Consider the following 14,737-nt stretch of genomic DNA (forward strand, 5'->3'; position numbering starts at 1 on the left):
AGCCCCTCCCCAGGACTTCTGTTCTACAGACATGCTCCCTGTTCCTGCCTTCCTCCACGGGTGTACTCCATTCTGTCAGTGTGCCCTTCTAAAGTAAGAATGTTCCTCCAGAGGGCCATGGTGGGGAGGATGAGGAGAAGTGAATCAGTGGGAATTAAGTTAGTTAGGAGTAAAATAGTCTGTCATGCTATTGGACAGTAGGGTGACTATAGATAGCAGTGATGTACTGTGTCTTTCAAAAAGCTAGAAGAAAAGATTCAGAATGTTTTCATAATAAAAAATGTTAAATTTTTGAGGAGATAGGCATGTTTAACCTAATTAACATTATACAAGGTATAGAAGTATTTTGAAATATCATATGATACCCCATAAACATGTACATTATTATGTTTTTATATAACAGAAATAAATTTAAATGTAAAAATGTTTAAATATATTCCATTTTGCACAAATAAAAACAAAAGCAAAAGTTATGTCTCTCCAGTGTAGTCTGAACTATGGCCTTCTTCACTGGACCCCAGCCTTGTAGTCATGTAGGCAAACACATCCCAACCAATTTTCAAATGGTACCTGTTGAATTTTCTTTCAGATTTCCCTTCATTTTTTTCCACATGAAATGCTTTTAAGCTGTCTCCTTACTTGTATGCTCTTGCATTTCACTCTAACGTGTGAATTCGTGTTCATCTCTATTCAACATCATCTCCTTGCTTTCTGCCTGTCATTCCTGGCTCACAGGCTTTCTCCATCTTTTTTCTCTTTAAACATATTAACTGTGCCCTCCAGTGTGTGGAAAGATAGCACACTTTCTACATTGTGTAGATTATTGCTCTGTGGTGCACAATCAGTCGATCGAACATGAAAACCTCCTTCCAGACTGAAATCTCCTCAGTACCGATTGATCATATTTCTTATTGAAATCAGGATACTCCTCAGTGTTCTCTTTATCTACCAGTCACAGAAATCTAGGTGGGTTTTTTTTTCTTTCAATTTTTTTGTTTTTCTCAAAAGGGCAATAAAGTTAGTCTGACACTGACATAATTGTTTTTTAATGAAGTCAGTCTGGTTTTGGCCACTCCTTCTTTCTTTTATAAATAATCAAATTTAGAATGTGTGTTAGCAATTAATGTCAAGCACTGTTAGGTAGCTTCCAGAATCTGATGTTTTCTACATTATGAAAATAGGGTCAACTTTTGCCTGTTTTTGCCTCTAGACACCATTTGTTTTCCTTGGTTCACAAATTGCTACCAGTGATTCTACAGTCTAACTTTCAGCTCTTTCCACGCTCAGATGCAATTCCCTGTTAGTCTCAGCCTTGAGTTTATTTAAAGCTGTGAGATGTAGTTTACCATCCCCTCACCTATCTCAAACTTGAACTCTTAAAAATCATCTTTCTGTTTTGATGATCGTTGTCCTTGGAAAGCACAAAGCAAAGTGGGAGTTAAATCATTTGTTTTCCTTCTGTTATCTGGTAACCTCATATGTCTGCCCTGGGCTGTCGCAGCCTCAATTCCTTATTATTTTTTTTTCTTTCTTTTTTGCTTCAAGTATTAGTTTTTGAGAGAGAGGAGCAAGGGAATGCGTGTGGGTGTGTGGGTATGGTGGGGGAGATGTTTTCAGACTCAAGTTCATTCTGGTCTTTGACCTTTCTACTATACTTCTAGCAGGTTCCAGCTACCTTTTTTACTTCTTCTTATTTATAAGCCACTCTCCCATCTTGTACATGTGCTTTTTAAATCACTACAGAGTTCAGATTTGAAGATGAAGATTCAGATGAAGCTGTAGCATCTCCATTTCCTGTCCATCATTAGGAAGACAGGGGTTAAACCTTACCCTCTTTACCAGTTAACCATGAAACTCAATCCAATCATTATTTTTTGATGACCTTTTATGCCCAAGGCACAGTACTAGATACTGTGAGTGATACAAAAGTGAAGCAGAGTTGCCCCTGCCTTAGCCTCCACCTAGGAAGCTGTAGTAATACAAATTACTATAGCCCTAGGTAGAATGAGACAGTTAGAATACTAGAATATCAGAGTACTGTGGAAACCAAAGGGAAAAGAGACTACATCTTCCCTGAAGGTCCAGGGAAGATCCATGAAGGACATAGCACTTGAGAAGTGGTGGAAGCCTGGGTAGAACTGTAGAAAACAGAAATGAGAGAAAGCTATAAATACCTTATAGAGGGCAAAAAGGGAAAGAAGCAAGATGGTGTTGGGGAACAGCAGGCAACTGTGTGGCTGGATCATATGGTGGACTAGGAGTACATGTAGTCCCAGACACTAATTTCAAGCTTTCTGCTGTACCCAGGGTCCCTTCAAAACCATAAGCACGCATCCTCAAATAAACCCATCATCACCCACTCTGAACCCTACTCCTCCTCTGTAATCCTTTCATAAAAATTTTAAAACAATCTTCTTTTTTTGAGACAGGGTCTCACTGGGTAGCCCAACTGGCCTTGAACTTTCGATCCTCCTGCCTCAGCCTCCCACATGCTGGGATAGATATGCATCACCATACCTGGCTTAAATTTTTAAAAATATTTTTAACACCACTGTCCCCCCAAAAAATTGAAAACTGAGCTTATAATCGAAAGATCTGAATTTGAATCTAGGATCAAGCACTTTAGACTGGATGAGTCCCTTAATTTCTCAGTGCCTGTTTCTCTTCATCTGTAAAATGGGGCACAGTCCTAACTGCCTTTCACACATAGGAGAGTATCAGGATCCATGAGGAAGGCACGCTTGTAAATGGCCAGGTGTGATGTGGAGGCAAGACTGATGATAATATGATCTGGCTTCTAGATCTGTATGCCATGCCATAAATGTCTTCTGATAGAAGCACGGTTTCCTGTGGCCAGAGTCACTGTTAATAATGTGCCTGGTGGAAGTTAGGATTGGGAAGGTCAAACAAAGGAAGAGTCCAGCTTGGAAGTCACAGACCCAAACTTATTTTGGTTGGGACTGAAGCAGACTATGTTTGAGACTGTTTTGAAAGCTATCAGAGTCCATGCAGAGCACCAAGTTCTGTGGGAGGTCTTCCTGCCATGCCTCCGGGCAGCAGGCTGGGAGGGGAATTGGAAATGTTCTTCAGCACCTTTCCCCACAGTCACCCCATGCAGAAAAGCAGGGGGTGGGGGCAAGTAGAGGCAGACAGTGATTGAACCATACAGATAACTGCATGCAGACACCCCCATGTCTTCCCCACCTCCTACCCTGTGTCACAAACACTGCATGTACTCTGAGCACAAAGAAGACCATCTGACTTAAAAGAGTGTCATCAGATAGGGGAGACACACACGCCTGAAATTGCCACTTGGCATGGCAAAGCGGTATCCTGCAGGTGTGCTGGGGGCCATGGTAGGAAGGGGTGGAGGTCACCAGCTGCCAGACGTAAGGGGGCTCAGACAAGGCTTCCAAGCAAAGATCCCTGGAGCTGATTCCTGAGGAGTGGGCAATGGTCCTAGCAGGTTAGGCAGAAAGGAGCATTCCAGGAAGGAGAAATAGCATATGCAAAACACAGAGGCCTGAGAAAGTGCCTTCAGCTCCAGGAAAGTCCAGGAGCAGATAGTGATGGGAAAGAGGCAGGAAGAGGCTGTAGAGGAGGCCAGGGACCAGTCAGGCCTTGTGTGCCATGCCATTCACAGGGCAATGGGGAGCACAGACAGCAGCATGGGAAGGAGGCAGTATTTAAGTACACTTAGGAAGGCCTAATCATATCACTGAAGTAGGAGGAGAGAAGGGAGGAAGGGAAGAGAGAGGTTGAAGGTGTCTCCAGTTTCCTTCTCAAGTGCCTGCAATGATGGTGCCATTCTTCCAAAGTGAGGGACTCAGGAGAAATAAACACAGAGAGTAGGCAGGATGGAGGCAGTGAAGCCGGAGTTGGATGCAAGATACTGTGGAATATCAGGAGGATCCCACCCCATTCAGGTTTGCATCTGAGCTCCTCTGTCCAAAGTAGAGTTTATTTTTCCTCCAAGTGAGTTTGAAGTGCTTTGGGGAGAGAGATTGAGTTTTACCCATTGTTGTTCCCTAGAGGTATCCCTCCCCTCCTCACAGACCTGGTGCTGGACAGCAATTTGAGCATGCCATGGACTTGTGCATTACATGTGTGTCCTTAGTATGTTCATGCACATGGTGATAATGGCTCGAGGCTAGCATTGTGGAAGAGCATGTGGCCCCTAGGAGTAGACAAACCTGGTTCCAATGCCGGTCATGTTCTTTACTGACTGTGATACTGAGCACGTTGCCTACTTGACCCTTTAAACCTGTGGTGTCTAATACAGGAGCCACTAGCCCCCTGTGTATTTAAATAAAAATTAAAATTAAAAATGTAGTGACTTGGTTATACCAGCCACAATTCATAGCCACATGGAGTCTAAGTACTGGCAAGTACAAACAGAGAACATTTCCATCATTGCAGAAAGTTCTATTGGACACCTCTGGACTAAAGTGTAGATATGTATTAGTACCTACCTCACAGGCTCCAGTGAGGGCCACTGAGATCCAGGTGTGTGTGTGTGACTAGGCACAATAGCCAGAACATGGAAACCCTCAGCAGGCACTGACTGTCATTGTTCTGAATGTATGAGAAGAGATAGCTTCTCTTCTCATGTATGAGATGAGGCTCTGGAATGAAGCATTTATAATTCTCTTTGAGGGCTCAGGGTCACAGAAGCCTGTGAGTGTGAAGAGACTGGCCCTGACCTTGGGGAGAGTTGATGAGGGGCCTCAGGATGCAGTGTGAGAATTTGGGGTTGGTGTGATGGACAGGTCTTCAGGAATCTCCAGAGGGAGGCTTCTTAGAACATGATTGACACTGAAATGATCTCACAACACCTGCAGGGAGTGTCCTCACCGTGATGTTGCGTACTTGTGATGTCACTGTGGCCAGCCTAGATCTGGCTTTGAGACTGGGCTGTGGCAGATGGGCTGGGAACTGGGGTGGGTATGGGCGGCAGAGTTCTTGCTCACAGTCCATCTGCCTTCTAATGTGGGGAAGACTCAGAGCTTGGGTCCAGATGGCTCGGCAGTTCCTCTCCCTGACAGCATGCTGCTTCTTCATGTGCTTTTGCCCTTCTTTTGTGCCCTGCATGTCAGGGACTAAATGAGCAGGTTCCATCACTGACCTAGAATCAGCAGGAGGGGACAAAGTTTATTGCAGTAGGGAGCTGATGGCAGCTCCCCCAGAGCTGGGGTAGATGCCCACAACTAGGAATCAAAGAGGCAGAGCCTCTCCAGCCTGGGATGCTGTGAGAGCCCCCTTCTTAGAGGCCATCACAGAAGCCCCCGCCTTCCCCATGACTTCCCTTCCCTAACTTTCCCTTTCCAGTCCTGCCTGGCAACTCACCTGGACCAAAAATCAGAGATTTTCCAAGGAAGATGCTTCCTGGTCCCCCATAGACAACCCGTGCTTGACACTGGATTATCCCTGATCCACAGCCTCCTAAAGGAAAGGAATAATATTTACTTTAGGTTGGGGAAGAGGACGTGCAGGGAGGGAACTAGGGGTAACAGAAACACCTGCTCCTGTAGGCTGAGTTCTAACCAGAGAGCTAGAGTGAGCAACCCCCCCCCCCGCCCCCACTGCTGCCCGCCGCCACACACACACACACACACACACACACACTTCTCCCTCCAAACAAGATGACCAAGTCATCTCCAAGGTCTCTTCTGGCTCCTGGTTCTGCCACAGCAGGTGCAGGATGGGCTGGGTGGTGGAGGGAAGGCTAGATTTTGGTTTTTCTCTTGTTGAAACCTGCTTAGAGACAAATCATCTCACCCAAGCCCCTGTGCTCAGCCCTCCCCTCCTCACTGCCTTCCTGTTCTCCTCCCCAGTAGGATGGATTGAGGCAGTGTGGAGAAATCCGAATAACTAATCAGAGTCCTCATTAACCCCCTGCCGGGATGCTCAAACATTCACTTTGCTGTTTGTGAAGCAGAAAAAAAACCCTCTCCCTGCATTAAAATTGATGCCTTATTAATCCTTGTGTTCCTGACCTGGTGGGCTCAGCGGCAGAAGTATGATGCACCTCAGGCTCTTGGACTTTCTATTATTTATTGGCCCAGCTCCTCGTGGGGTGTGGGCTTGGTGCTACCACTGGGACAGCTGTTTTGTTTTTTCCCTGCTTAGAGCCTGCTGGGGTATGGAAGGCTGAGTGAACAGCAGGCCAGGGTGCATCTCTCTCCAGACCTGAGAAGATGAGCTGGCCTGCTCTCCAAACCACATGAGCCAACCCTGGAGCCAGCTACCTCTCAGTCCAGTAGTGAGCTGGGCTTGGATGGCCTTATTTTTGGGCTCAAGAGTTAGCTTTTCCTGCTAACTTCCACCTCCTAACCCTTGAATTTAAATCTATTCTCCAGCTCCGTGCCCCTGGCAGGTGCCCTCACATTGCATATCCTCTGCACAGGACCAAGAAGCCATAGTCTTGACAATCTGCCTGACCTGGTACCCAGAGCTGTGGGAATTCAAAGACATAGAAGCCACAGTCCCTGTCCTCAAGAAGACTGCCTTGTAATGGGGGCAAGATGTCTACTTATACTTCACCATCAGTGAGGGAGGAAAAGAAAGAAGGGAGAGGAGGGAAGGCGAGAGGACAAGAAGAAGGAAAGGTCTTAGTTCATTTTCTGCTGCTGTAACAGAATACTACAGACTAGGTAATTTATAGTTAAAAAAATGGAAGTTTATTTACAGTTTTGGAAGGTGAGGAGTCCAAAAGAGAGAGGCTACATCTGGTGAGGACCTTTTTGCTGCATTATAACATGGCAGAAGGGCAAGGCAACAAGTTCAAGTCAGATTGAGAAACTAGCGGAGCTCATTCTTTTTTTCAGGAACTGCCCCTGTGATAACAAGCCCACACCCAAGATAATAGCATTAATCCATTCATGAGAGCAGAGCCCTCATGACCTAATCACCTCTTAAAGGTCCTACTTCTTAATACTGTTATAATGGTAATTCAATTTCTACATGCACTTTAGAGGAGAGCACTCAAACCATGGCAGTATAAGCCTGAGGTGGGATGGGAAGGCTGCAGGGAGGAAATAAGAGCTGCTGTAAATTGCTCATTTCCAATTGCTTGGTAGTGGTTCATCCCTCTGTATTGACTCTCCATCTCCCCTCACTTGGCTCTGTCCACATCTAATGCCTGTCTTGACCTGTAGGCTCAAAGAAGGGCCTGGGCTGGTGTAAACTACTGTGCACTAGGCCTGAAGACAGCTTTGCAAGAAGAAGAAGGAAGGAGAAGGAGAAGAGGGGAGTGGGAATAAGAAAGAAAGAAGAAGAAGAAGGAGGAGGGAAAAAAAGGGCTGAAAGGGAGGGTGAGAAGATAGAGGAATTGAACCACTTGCTCTTATTTCCAATCACCTTCTTCTGCCACCCTGAGAAAAAGCCAAAGGTTGCTTTCCCAGCCTTTGACTTATTAGGTTGGTGAAGACGATCTTTCAACTAACATTTTTTTGAGTTACCAGGTACAAGAGATTCAAGGTGAATAAAAGGAGTGCCCCTGCCCATGTGGAACTTATAGCCTGATGAAGAAGAGAGACGTTACACAAATAATCACAATTGAATGTGTGATTACAAATTAAGCAAGTGCTTAACTGAATTACTTGGTTTGAAAGGTCAGTATAGCTCTCCTGAAGATGCAAATCTTAAGCCAAGATGTGAAAACAAAAGAGGTTGTCACTAGTTGAAAGCAGATGAGGAAAGAGCATCTGCTAGGAAGATGTGACAACTTGTGCAAAGGCCCTGTGCTGGGAAAAAGCATAGTATGTTGGAAGGACCAAAGGCCTTGGTGGCTGGATGGCAAAGAACAAGGTAGGTGAGGCTGGAGATGTGAACAGGGCCAGACTGCATCTGACCTTTGTGGCTATCATAAGGGTTTGGGTGCTGATCTCAAGAGGAACAGAAAACCAGTGATGTATTTTGAGATACAGGAGGTAGGGGATGTAGTAGAATGCCAGATGCACTTCAGAAAGATCTCTCTGGCTGTTTAGTGGAAAACAGATTGGGGAGTGCCAAGAATGTTAAATGGGTCATCTGTCCCTTGCTGTTTCCTATCTCCTACTTTAGTGAGCTGAAGTTTATAGAATATATACTGGAACCTTATGAAGGGAGATGCATATCTAAATTCTCATCACCCAGTATTCAGCCTCAGCTAAGAACTCACAAAAATAAACTATCATCCTTGAATTGGCTCTTTCCTGACACAGCAAATCAGGCTGTCACCACCACTTTGGCCATTGTAAGCCCAGCATTTTGATGTGTAGGAGAGCCTGCAAAACACAAGATGTGTCTCAGCGTCAGGAGACCAGATGTCAGGAGGGCAAGGAGCTGAGAGAATGGATTAGTAGGGCCTGGAGGAAGAAAACAGTGGGCTGAAGGGAGCCAGAGATTATCCAGGATGTCCCAGGCACTTGTGATCTGTGGATCTGGGCAGGCAGCCACACTAACACAAACATGAGCTCACAGCCTCCACCCACCCCAAGCTCCTCCTCTCCATTGAGACAATGGCTCCTTCAACTTTCAGTATTCTAGCTTGCTCCTCTTAAAGAAAGTGCTGAGTCTAGCGTTGGGCCAGGGTCCCTCCCTCTTTTATTTCAACAAGTATTAATTGATCATATTATCTACACAAGATACTTTGAGGGGCAAAAATTCTCCACACAAAATCTGGCATGGTGACTTGGCCCTATAATCCCAGCTCTTAGGAGAATGAGGCAGGAGGGTAGAGAGTTCAAAACCAGCCTGGGCTGTGTGCAAAGCAAGACCCTGTCGCAAAAATAAATAAATAAATAAATAATCCCCATGTTGTCCTTGCCCTTCAGCACATGCCTTTGGGGAAAGCTAGGTAGGTAATCATTGCTAGCAGACAGAAGGCAATGGGCACGGAAGGTAGGGCAGCCACACGGCCTGCGTTACCAGAGATGTTCTCAGTGGAAACCTGCAGTTGCTGTGTAATTAGTAATCATGGTCTCTTTTACTCTGGAGATTATTCCAGATAAGTGATGTGGCCACTCTTACAATGTGCACGGTTGTAAAGAGGTACGTGCAACTCTTTGCAGGAATGCAGCAGGCATCGTAGATTAGGGAATAGCGAGCTGAGTCCTTGAGGAGTTGGCTGTACTTTAGCCATGTGAATGGTCCCCATGCTAGGAGCAAGCAAAGCTCTGGTGGGATGAGGGAGTAAAGTCTTTAGGAGAGGAAGAGTGTGCTTGAACCTAACATAGACCATGGTCACCCAGACTTTTTCTGTAAAGATTCAGAGCGTAAATATGTCAGGTTTTGTGTTGCAGCTATTGAGCCCTGGCACTGTGTCCTCTATTGGACTTGGCTGTACCATTGTTATGGAAGTAATCATAAACAATACTCAACAAATGGGTGTGGCTATGTTCTAATAAAACTTTATTTATAAAAACAGGTAGCCTCAGATTTAGCCCATGAGTGCGTGCCTTGCTTCATTTGGGCTGATGTAACAAAATACCTGAGAGTGAACAATAGGAATGTATTTTTCCCAGTTTTGGAGGCTGGGAAGTTTAAAATTAAGGTGACAGCAGATTTGGTGTTTGGTAAGGGTTCATTTTTTATAGGTGGCACCTTCTGTCTGTGCTTCCATGGTGGAAGAGCTAGGGAGCAGCCTTCAATCTTTTATAAGGGCACTAATCCCATGCATGAGGAAAGAGTCAACATGAACTATGTTGTGGGTTATTCTTGATATTTCTTGCAGAGCACTCAATAGCATGTGTGACTTCTGAAAAACCACATGGTGACTGGGTTCCGGTATCAACTGTGGAGAGGCACATTCCGAGCATAGCAGTTGTCTGAATACCCCTCTAGGTACTTGAAGGAGAGTTGTAAGACATAAGCCTGGAAAGTTGCATACATAGCATGTCATGAAAGGTCTCAAAAAAATGTGCTCAATATGAGACTTGGTTTTTAAAAAGTAGGATTTTTGAGCATAAAAATGGATCACCTGAGGTCCTAGGATTTATTGTCGGGTTTTGGAGGGTGCTGGAGGAAACCAGGGAGCCACAGAGAGGAAGGAGGACTGGCTGGGGGCACATCAGAGTGCTGGAGTCAATCCCTCCAGAATCTTCCCTTTTGTTCCACATTCCCCTTCCATTCCCTAGCCTCTCCATGATTCTAAGAGTCATGATTCTAAGAGTGCAGAGGGGTAACCTCTCTGCAGAAAGACAGCAATTCCTTTACTCTGTCTTACCCTAGGCGGGGCTGCTGCTCACGGAAGTTTAATCCTGACAGAGCCAAACAACTCCTCCATAGCTCTACTTCCAGAATTCCCCATGGACTCTGCTGCCTTCACAGCTTAATCATTGCATAGGAGGCTCAGCTGCAGAGCTGGATAGGAAGCATTAGCCATCTGCCATCACCCCTCGTGACCCCCAAGCCCAGCAGAGTGAGTGGTCACCTTTCCACTGAACATCCAATAGATCAACTTGAGATTTCCTCCTACATGGCAGAAAGTCCAGCTTCCTGATATTCCTAGAGAGGAGGATGCTTTTGGTTACTTCTTGAGCTAAGGTCCTGTCCCAGGAAGATGTTCTGTTCCCCTTTCTCTATCTTGCTTGCCGGGCCTCCTTTACTCTCCCTGCTGGCTTCCCCATTCATGACTATGGCTCCTCCTCTTCTTCCCAACACAAAGCCAGTGCATGTTGACTGAAGGCACAGAGTAGAGTCTGCCAAGATGTATTCACTTTAGGCACAAAATTTAAGGAGACATCCCAAAACTCAGGAATCAAGTGAAATGGTATTTTAATGCAATAGGTTTGTTTTTGTTATGTTTTGTTTGTTTTGTGGTACTGAGGTTTGAACTCAGGGCTTCACACTTTTAAGGCAGGTACTCTACTGCTTAAGACACATCTCCAGCCCTAATACAATAGTTTTAAAAATCAAAATTAATGACGAAAATGTATGATAAGCAAAATATCAAAACATTAAAATGTTTGATGGATACATGATAATTGCACATATTTATGGGTGTAATGTACTTTTTTTTTTGTGGTACTGGGGTTTGAACTCAGGGCCTACACCTTGAGTCACTCCACCAGCCCTTTTTTGTGAAAGGTTTTATCAAGATAGGGTCTTATGAACTATTTGCCCAGGCTGGCTTCAAGCCACGATCCTCCTGATCTCTCTTCCTGAGTAGCTTGGATTACAGGCATGAGCCTCTGATGCCTGGCATAGTGTAGTATTTTGATACATGTGTACACAAAGCCAGGTCAGTGCTACTGATTTTTCCTTTATTTGGGCTCCAGTGAAACTCAGCAAGGCACTGTCACTATTGCTGATTTTGTCTTCGTTTCTGTGGGTTTACCCCCCCTATATTTTGTGCCCAAAGCAAGTGCCTCTCTTACCTCTAGGTCTAGGCCTGAGTTGATGCCAGAGGATGGCCTGGCATTGAGCAGGAATAATTTAAAACATCTTACAGTTCCCCTGCTAGTCCCAGTAAAGGAGTTTTCCATTGTCCATTTTTTTCCTTCGTAGTCTGGCCTAACACCAGGCCTTGCACCTGGTGCTGGTTTTCCTTACAAATACCTTTTTTTCTCTCCTTTCTGCTCTGAGTTTTATGCACCTCCATCTTTGAGACCATGGCCTATTTTCCTATGTTCATGTTAGTGGGAGAACTTTAAATTCCTAATGTCTTACTCCCCTTCGTTTACCTTTTCTCCTTTGCCCTTGTCATCCTGGGACATTGTGTGTTTTATTTGAATACCTTCTTTATTGTCTTGTGACTGTCTTTGCTGCCTCCACCCCCAACCAGAATGCAAGCCTCATGAACGCTGGGATTTTTGTGTCTTCTGTTCACAGTTGTGGGCAGTTCCTGACACATAGTAGGCATGCAATAAACAATTGTTGCATGAATGAATAACAGTTTACTTCCCTTTTCTTTCCTCTTTCCCTTCTCAGACTAGGCTTCTCTTTTGACAGCCAAAAGAAGGTTATGACTTTTTCCTGCATGAAACTGACATCTTCCCTGGGCCTCTACCTTAAATCATGCAAAAATAAAGCAGAAGGTTTAAAATTACAGTTATTATTTTAACAAGTTCAACCTAGACAGTAGGAAAGAATATTTTTTGTCACAAATTCCAGGGTTTTCGAGGTGTGTCCTGTTGTTGTTAATGTTTTAAATAAGGAGGGACTCCATGTAAACTTGAATCAATAGTGGTTCTTTTTTTGTGACCCTATCCAGGACACTTAAATCTCAGTTTTGATTACTCTGTCTGTACAATGGGTATATTGATTCCAGCAATACCAACCTCACAGTTATTTGGTGCAGTTTAACCCAAAAGGTAATGAGTATGGCTAGACATGCTTTGTGCAATATAAGCCTACACACAGATTCACAGGTATGTAAAGTCTTACCAACACCAGGCCAAGACCTAGCAAGGTGGCCCCTGATATGGACAGTGGTGGAAGTGATTACCCAGTCCTAATCTCAGTTTACAGATGAAAAAACTGAGGCCCAGAGCAGTGAGGTGCTAAACAAGGGAGTTACAGATATAAGCCAGGACCAGTACAGTTTATGGCCTCTCTGAGCTTTCTGGTGCTGATTCCATAAGAACAGGGATCCTGGGCTCTGCTTTGAGCTGAGTCAAAATCGCCATGGCTGGAAGGGAAGTCCTGTTTGCAGATATCCTTGAAAACTCCTACTCTTCACAAGCAGCCTGGGGAGGGAGGCCTTCTAAATGAAATCCTTTACCATCTCTTCCATTTCTGAGGTCCATTTCCGAGTGGCATCTGAATGAGTTTTATAGACATTTCATTTCCCTTCCTCTGCTGTCTGCAGAATAGGTTATGGCCGAGGCATCCGTGGGGCACAAGGAATAAATCTTCCTGATTGGGAGCTGTGCTTGGGGTGGCAGGTCATCAGGTTGGCATCATCTCCATGTTAAGTATGATCACATGGGAGGAAGCAGGGCCCTGAAAAGGGCAGGGAGGCACAGAGAGATACACTTCTTCAATGCCATGCTTCCTGTGTGTTCCTTAATGACTGAAATTTACATGTGTGGGGGAAATTGCAATTTTCCCTGGAAGGCATGGAAGGGAAAGTGTGGGCATTCGACTGTCTGTCAAAAGGGAGTGTCTGTGGGCTGTGAATCCCTCTGACTTGGAATCTTTTGACTTCTTACTGTGTGTGTGAACATGAACACGCACTGGAATCTGTGCCGCTGTGAGTCTATGACAGTTTCTGAGAGTGTGTGTGTTTGTTGTCCTCACTGCTGTCTTTATGACTATGTGTAGATCAATGTGTGTTGCTCTAAAAAATATATATTTCTCATTTCCCGCATAAATTACTTCATGTAAAAGGCCATCCGGAGCTCAGTTTCTAGCATCACTTTTCAATAAAGCAATATTATCAGAGCCTGGTCCCAAAACTAGTCCCAGGAGAGGCTTTTCCTAGATTCTTTGTCAAACGAAATGTCACTGACTCACCAATGATGAGAAGAAAAATTCTTCTTGTTTATTTCCCAAGTGAGACAGAACAGAAGCAGCTTGGCTTCCTGACATCTTTTCCCTGGCTAGGCAGGCAGGTGGGCAGGTGGGCAGGAGGGCAGGTACTAAAGAACTGCTCCAAAGAGGCCACATTAAAACCTTTGGGCTTTACTCTGCCCTTTTACTTTCCTCCCTTAACTAGCTTTGTGACTTTGGGCAAACTGCTTTTCTTTCTCTCTCCCCCATGCTCTTCCGCAGTACTAGGAATTGAACCTAGGGCCTCACACATCCTAGGCAAGTGTTCGACTACTGGAGCTACCGCCACCTTTTTTTTTTTTTTTTGAGATGCAGTCTTACTATCAATGCCTGGACTGGCCTTGAACTCAAGCGCTTCCTGCCTTAGGCTCCTAAGTGGTTGGGATTACCTGCATGACTACCGTACCTGGTTCCTAAACAACTTAACTTTTCTAACCTCAGTTTCCCCTTTCTAAAAGTGGGACTAATACTGCCTACTTCATAGGCTTGTTAAAAGAATTAAATACTATCTGAGTTCAATAGCCTGTAATCCTAGGTACTAGCCCAGGACAAAATTTCCCAAGACCCTATCCCAATCAATAAAAGCTGGTGGATGGCCTGTACCTGTCACCCCAGATATAAATAGGAGGATTGAGATCCTGGCCAACCTGGACATAAATGGCAAGACCCTATCAAAAAATAACTAAAGCAAAAAGGCCTGGGGGTGTGGTGACTCAAGTAGTAGTGTGCTACCTGGCACAAGGGTAAGGCCCTAAGTTCAAATCCCCATGCCACCATAAAAAAGAATTAAATATTAGATTGCATAATATAGTTCCTTGTAAAAGAAATAGGCATGTGATATGTTATGTGCTTTGCATATCCTTTGCTGAACATGTACATTTATTTACCCCTTCATCTAATAAATATTTATTAAACACCTAAACACATAATATGTACAAAATACATACTGGGCTCTGGGGAGGTATATGGGTTTGAGATTCTGTTTAGGATTATATAAATAGAGTAGATGGGCTGTACACATTTAATCACAATTTGGTGGGTTAGGTAAGTGCTAAGGGAACTGTGCATAGGGGGTTCTAAGCTGTTAGTGCTATCCTCATGGCTGCCAGGCAGAGGATGGAGTAGGCCACAGAGAGAGACCACTTGCGGAGCTACTGCTAACTTAAGATGTGGTAGTAGAGATGGAGAGGAGGAAAATGTGACTGATTCCAACCATGGTCAGGGGCAGAAAAAGAACAATTAGGTGGTACCAAGATGTTCT

The 14,737-nt window shown here is 44.6% G+C and overlaps 1 protein-coding gene across 12 annotated transcripts in view; it reads left to right on the forward strand.

Moving 5' to 3' along the window:
- Pknox2 (PBX/knotted 1 homeobox 2) overlaps positions 1 to 14,737 on the forward strand; it is a 257,000-nt gene that overhangs the window by 138,678 nt on the left and 103,585 nt on the right. Inside the window, exon 3 of one of the 12 annotated variants that reach the window (XM_074066461.1) lies at positions 6,360 to 6,653. The exons of the other annotated variants lie outside the window; for them this stretch is intronic. The gene's annotated coding sequence lies outside the window, so the exon portion shown is untranslated. The remainder of the gene's footprint in view (positions 1 to 6,359; positions 6,654 to 14,737) is intronic. 12 annotated transcript variants of the gene reach the window in all.

Source organism: Castor canadensis, chromosome 2 (assembly GCF_047511655.1).
Source record: "Castor canadensis chromosome 2, mCasCan1.hap1v2, whole genome shotgun sequence".
Classification (NCBI taxonomy): Eukaryota; Metazoa; Chordata; class Mammalia; order Rodentia; family Castoridae; genus Castor; species Castor canadensis.